Here is a 7,096-nt window from a genome sequence, read left to right as displayed (position 1 = left end):
TGTAAAGCTAATGTTCTCCCATGTAAACTATCACATAATTCACAATAAAAACTTTAAAAAAAAGTGTGTGTGGTGTGTGTGTGGAGGAATTTTTTAAAAATAAATTTTTAAAAATGGTGTTACTTATGTTTTTTTACTTCTTAATTTCCTTTATCAGACTAACTACTTTCCCTTCTATACTGAGTTTCTTAGGGTTGTTATCATGAATGAGTGTTGAACTATGTCAAAGGCTTGTTCTCTATCTTTTGAGATGATCATATATATTATTTTCTTTCATTCTGTCATTCTGCTGACTTGGGTGATTTATATTAGCTGATTTTTCAAAGTTGGAGTCAGCCTTACATTAAAAAAAATTTTTTTTTCAGTTTTTTTTTTATTCATTTTGTTCTTTTGTTATATTATGTTTTTAAAAATAGCTATGGTCTTTTTTTAAAAAAAACTTTTTATTGTGAATTGAGTGACATGGGAGAATATCAGTTTTGCACTCAACCTATCATGTGTTTGTTTTTTTTTTTTCATTGCAATGATTACAATCGTCTTCATGCTTCTATTTACTCTGTTTTTGTTTGTTTGTTTTTGGTGTACACAAAGGCATGTTGGTATATCTAATCATGTAAACAACCCAAGAGCACCTCTGCAAGCCTACCTCCTAGCTGCCAGCATACAGCCTTTCTCTTTCCATGAGTCTAGAGTCTTCAGCTGCTCTATCTCTACATGCCATCACCTCTGCCTCCATCTCTGGTGTCACTGCTTCTCTGGTTAGTGTCCCATGTTCTGCTCATCCTCTTCTCTCTTGATGGTCCTAAGGTTCTCTGTTCCTAGAATGTGTGTAAGGTTAACTACTCCCTCCTTTTTGTTATACAACTTCTACCTTTACAGTTGTGACAATCACAGTTAGTCATGATAATAATTATTCACTATTGAATCAAAAAGAATCCTACCCCATCTTCTTTCACCAGACCCATCTAGGTAAGATGAAAACTATTCAGTGAGGATTCTACCTTTTCCCACACCTCTGAAACTGAACTCCCTCTTGAAAACTTATAAGCCAGACAATTATGCCTTTATTGCTCCATCCCACCCCCATTTTAGATAGCCAGTGTCTAAGTTGCCCATTCCTATCAACCCCATGTTCAGAGGGGATAGGTTTGATGCTTGATGTGAAGACTTCTTCCCTCTTGGTTGGTATTTTAAGCTTCTACATCCAAAAATATAGATCAAATTCATCAAATTGTAGCAATTTATACTTGCATCCTTGATCAAATTTCTTTATTTTCCTCTAATCAAGTTCTGATCATCAAGCCATCGAAGCTAGGTCAAATGGGTGCTACCTGCAAGTTTGAACATCATGTGCATCTCCCCTCACTTCATATCAGTTGGATGCTTCACTTTCAGCTGTAGCCCTCCCTGGCTAGTTCAGTGTCCATGGAGTTCAGGAATTCCAAAGTGTCACCAAACCTCAGATCAACCAGCTCTTCTTCTTGTCTCTCTCATCTCAAGGTCGACAGGAGTCTATGGAACATGGTAGAACTCAGCCCATGTCTTCATTACTGCCTTTCTGCCACTTCCACTCACAAGTAGACCAATGCAGTCACCAGAAAGCTTGCAAGCCTGCTCATGTATTCCCTTTGAGTTTCAGTCTTGAAGGGGCAGCCTTGAATTCTTGGAATAAACTCATAATTCTTTGTATTTCTTGTAACGATGATTTGCTTATTTTTTGTTGAAGATTTTTACATCTATATTAGTGAATGATTGGTCTGTAATTCTCTTGACTTCTAATGTCTTTTTCAGCTTTTAGTATCTGGGCTACTAGTCCTTATAGAGCAAAGTGTGAAGAGTTTCATTTATATTTTCTAAAGAAGAATTGAGTAAGACTGGTATTATTTCTTCCTTAAAGGTAGAAATTCACCTATGAAATTATCAGGTTTGGGCCTTTCTTTGTAGGAAGGACTTAACTGCAAATACCATTTTGAAAAACAGATCCATAGCCTTTTTTTTGGCGGGGGGGACACCAAAACACTCAGGAATATATAATCATTCAAACAACCAGAGGACGTACCCTGCAAGCCTGCCCCACTGGCTGCCAGCAAACAGCCCCTCTCCCTCCATGAGTCTAGAGTCCCCAGTCACTCCATCTCTACATGTCATCATTTCTGTCTCCATCTCTGGCATCACCACTTCTCTGGATAAGGTGCCACACTCTGCTCCCACTCTTCTCCCTTGATGGTTCCAGGGTCCTCTGCTCCTGGACTACAAGATCAACTAATGCCTTCATTTGGTTATAAAACATCTACCTTTACATTTGCAGCATTCACAATCAGTCCTGATAACAATTACTATTGAATCACAAGAGTCTTATCCCCATCTCCTTTCACCAGCTCTGTCCAGACAGATTGAAAACCATTCAGTGGAGACTCTACCTTCCCCTGCACCCTCTGAAATGAAACACCCTCTTGAAAACTTGTAAGCCAGTCACTTTGTGCCTTTATAGCTTACCCTACCCCCACCCCCCACCATTTTAGGCAGCCAATGTTTAAGTTGCCCATCCCTATCAACCTTGTGTACAGAGGGGATGGGAATGATCCTTGCTGTGAAGATTTCTTCCCTCTTTGGAGCTACTATAATCCATAAGTATAGGTCAAGTTCATCAAATTGTAGCATATTACATTTTTTTTCTCTCTCTCTTCTTTTTTCCTCTAGTAGAGTTCTGATCATCCAGCCATTGAAGCTAGGTCAAATGGGTACTATCTGCAAGTATGAGCATTCTTGTGCATCTCCCCTCCCTTCATATCAGCTGGACGGTTCACTCTCTGCTTTTGCCCTCTGTGGCTATGTCCCTGTTCATAGGCTCAGGAGTTCCCAGGTCTCATCAAACTGCTGGCCAATCAAGTCTCACTCCAAGTTGACAGTATTCTGTTGAATGTGGTCACACTAAACCCACATCTTCATTGCTGCATTTCCCCTACTCACCAGCAAGATTACATGCCTGCTCATGTATTCCCTTTGAGTTTCAGTCTTGGAAGGGGGTTTACAGATCCATAGCTTTTTTAATGTAAAATTTCTTCATGTGTTAGCTTTGGCATAGTGTTGGGTTTTTTTTCTTTTGGAACTTGTGTTCAAAAACACAGTCTTTTCAAGGCCCTTATACTGAAATATTTCTGGGACAGAAAAATTCTTTACTGATGATTTAAAAATAAAATTTAGTTAAGAACTGTCACTATAAATTCAGTGTCCAGTCCAAAGATTAAAAGTGTTGCTTTACTTCAAATAAGAAACAGTGTTACAACAATACAGGGGGTTCTGAGTCATAGAGAATCCATGTGACAAGAGTAGAACTGTCCAGAAGTTTTCCAAGGTTATAATCTTTACAGAAGCACACTGCCACATCTTTCTCCCATAGTGTACCTGGTGGGTTCAAACTACTAACTAATATTCTGGTTAGCAGCCAGCACTTTAAGTACTGTGGTACCAGGGCTCCTTTTGCTTTACTTGTTAAGTGCCGCTGAGTCAATTCCGACTCATAGCAACTCTGTATAGGGTTTTTGAGGAGTTGGTGGGTTTGAACACTCAGCTTTTTGGTTAGAAGTCCAGTGCTAACCCTACAGTGCCACACCAGGAGTCCTTATATTACACCTACAATGCTGACTCTGCTTCTGCATGACTGCTACTCAAACAGAAACCTACCAAATACAGAGCAAAGTGCAAAGCTGTTATAAAAATAAAGCAGGAAAAGCCTGTCAGTGATATGACTAGCATTCTATGGAAATAGAGGACACTGGAGACCAGTCACCCCATCAGGGCAATCCAGCTCATCCTTATCAATGCTTGGGTTTTTTTTCTGTAAAAATTGGAAAGTGAATTGTCATGTCAATTTTGGCATGCAATGGGAATAAAATAGTCTGTAATCCATATTTTGGGTGATTGATCTGAGGAATTATCCTAGTGGTCTGCTGACATCAAGGTTTAAAACCACCAGCTGCTCCTTAGAAACCTTACAAAGGATTGCTATAACTTGGGACGAACACAGTGGAACTTAACATCAATTGGAGGAGTATACACAAATATACTCTGGTGGTTAGTGATGGTAGTATGCTGTGGAATCTATTCTGACTCACAGAGAGCCTGCATAGGGTTTCCAAGGCAGTAAATCTTTATGGGAGCAGAAAGCCTCATCTTTCTCCTGTGGAACAGCTGGTAGTTTTGAACTGCTAACCTGGAGGTTAGCAGCCTGACTTGTAACCACTACACTACGAGAGCTCCTTACCAGTATACTTTAGGAAAAACTATACTACAAAGCACTAGATAATGTTTATACCTAGGAAGTGTTTATCTTATAGAGGAGAAGTATTAAGAAGGACCTAAATGTTCTGTTTTGGACTTCAAAAGATGAAGAAAATATGAATAACAATAATAAGTTATATGAACAAAATATGAATAACAACAATAAATTATAAAGCACTTAATATTTGTTGAATCATTAAAGGGTTTCATTCTCAACCTGTTACGTGAGTGAGTAGTTTTTTTCATATCCATATTGTTGTTTTGTGCGGTAGAGTCAGTTCTGACTAACAGTGACCAAGTCAGTTTAGAGTTTCCAAGGAGTGACTGGTGAGTCTAAACTGACCTTGTGATCCTCTGTTTATCCTACAGGGCCACACCAAGATTCCAATATCCAATATATATAGCTCTGGGAGCGTATTGGTTACGAGTCGAGTCCGGCTACTAACCTTAAGGTCAGCAGTTTGAAACTACCAGCTGTTCCACAAGAGTAAGATGAGACTTCTGTTCCCATAAAGAGTTACAGCCTCGGAAATCCTGAGCAGCAATGCTTTAAGTTGGAATCGACTCCAGTGCACATAACCACCATATATATACCCATGTTATAGCTGAGAAAAGTGAGACACAAAAATCTTTTAATAAATCATCCAAGATAGCATAGGTCCTAGGATATAAAACTGAATTTCAATCAGTGGTGTTCTGGAAACACCTCCCAATAGCTACCAAGAGCTTGTTGTGGGCATGTCTTCCCAACTCCATGGTCAGTAACAGCATGTTGTGTGCTGTAAAGTAGATTCTGGTTCATAGCAATCCCATAGGATTTCCTACACTATAGACTTTATGGGAGTAGGTCTCAGGGTCATTCCTCTTGTAGAATGTCTGCTGGGTTCCGATCACTATCCTTTAGATTAGCAGCTGAGTGCTTAATCATTGTGTCACCAGGACTTCTAACAGAAGCCTAAAACCAGCCAAGGTTGAAATATTTAACCATAGAAGCTACTAAATGTTACCAGTGTGCACTCCTCTGAAGAACATTTACCCTCAAATGATTAGATTGAGCCCACCCAGTGTAGTCCAAGGTCATCCTTTTAATTACAATGTTATGTGGATGTCACAGAACTAACTATTTTAGCAATAGATTTTTAACAATAGGATATGTTTGCATGCCTGACATTGGGGATGTTCAACTGAAGGCTGGGTAATAGTGCAAAGCTAGAGCAAAAAAAATGTGAAGATATTTGGCACAAAGGTTGGAATCCTTAAGACTAAGGTTTTCTTTTTTCTATATTCCCTAGATCTTAATAGCATAGCACATGGTATTAACGATAAAATTAATTTAAGTTAGAATCTTCTAAGAAATAAAACACTTTGGTTGCTTAACTTTGAGCTAGTATTAAGTTTGGCTTAACATATATCATCATTTAAAAATATCATTTTTGAGGTTTGAGAAACAAATCTGAAAACATTTGAAGTCAGGAGATTGACTCATAAACCAAATTAAACATTTCCAAAAAATGCCATCTAAAGTCTGGGTCATTTTATTTTCTGGGTACATATTTCAGAGCAGCCTGACATTTTCTTCGAATCTTGTTTTATGTTGTAAAATACTGCACTAAAATGGAAGTTAAGGTTAGCCGACTTTAAAGCCTATTCTTTAAAGAGGAATAGATCCATGTTGGCCTTTTATGCAAAATGAGAGGCCCCAGAGTACAGATGTAATGTTATCTAATAAAGATTCATTTAACTTCATCATGTGCCAGCTGCCCTGGCAGGAGGGAGCTTGGGGTAGAGGAAAACTTTGCAAAAAGTTTCTCTAATCACAAGGTAATGAATAACTAATATAAGTCTGAAAAATGAGGGAGCATTATTGTGAAATACCAAATGTTCTTTGATTACTGTTGTTTTATAAGAGTGAGAGTCTGGTTTGGGCCAGTGGGTGTGCACGGTCACACGCTGAGGACAGTCCCTTTTGATGGGTACCACCATGGGATAAGTGCACTTCAGCATCACTCTTTCATACTTGAAGTCTCTCCAGGTTAGTTCTTTGAACTGCTGACCTTGACCATTATGATTCGCAGGGAATGACTGTAGTCATTAGCAGCCTCCTTACAAATCTGCTTCTTCCCTATGTTTTTTAAGGCTAACTATCTCTATTCCTTATATCATTTGCCGTTTGTTTTCTTGCACTGAATACATCTCAGGATCATATTCGACAGATCAGAGATGAACTTTGCCATTTAAAAACAGTCATTCAATTACCTGCAAACTTTCCAAAAGATTGCTTGGATTTTCTTTTCAAATTATTCAATGGTTTCAATGATTTGGATGTTTAAAATGAAGATATATTTTTTTCTCCCCTCTTGCCCAGTATAAGCAGAATAAAGAAAACTAAGAGAAAGAAATTGTAGAAAGAGGAAAGAGAGACAGGCAGGGTATAAAATATAATTCTATTATTTTTCTAACCACTATGCTAAATGACTTCTCGCATTTTCAATAAACTAAAATCTGCCTGTTATGATGCACATATTGAGAATGAATAGAGTGTGGCTCAGATTTGTTCCAGTGTTATACATACAATAAAATTGTGCATTAAGAAAGTAAGTAATTGCCTAACAACAAAAACTCACAGGTGCAGAAAATCCAAATTCAATTTGTATTTTTAGGGAAGTTTAGAACTTTCCAATTGATGAATAAAGAAAATTGAGCTTGCAAATTGAATTTTAAGGAATGTTGATTAAACTGAGTACACTCTTATCCCCCATGACAAACAAACAAAACCCTAAACAGGTTTAAGAGCAAATTTCAAATGGTGTCATCA

This window comes from Chrysochloris asiatica, unplaced genomic scaffold (genome assembly GCF_000296735.1).
Source record: "Chrysochloris asiatica unplaced genomic scaffold, ChrAsi1.0 scaffold00055, whole genome shotgun sequence".
In the NCBI taxonomy this organism is placed as follows: domain Eukaryota; kingdom Metazoa; phylum Chordata; class Mammalia; order Afrosoricida; family Chrysochloridae; genus Chrysochloris; species Chrysochloris asiatica.
Note: the sequence above shows the minus strand (reverse complement) of the source record.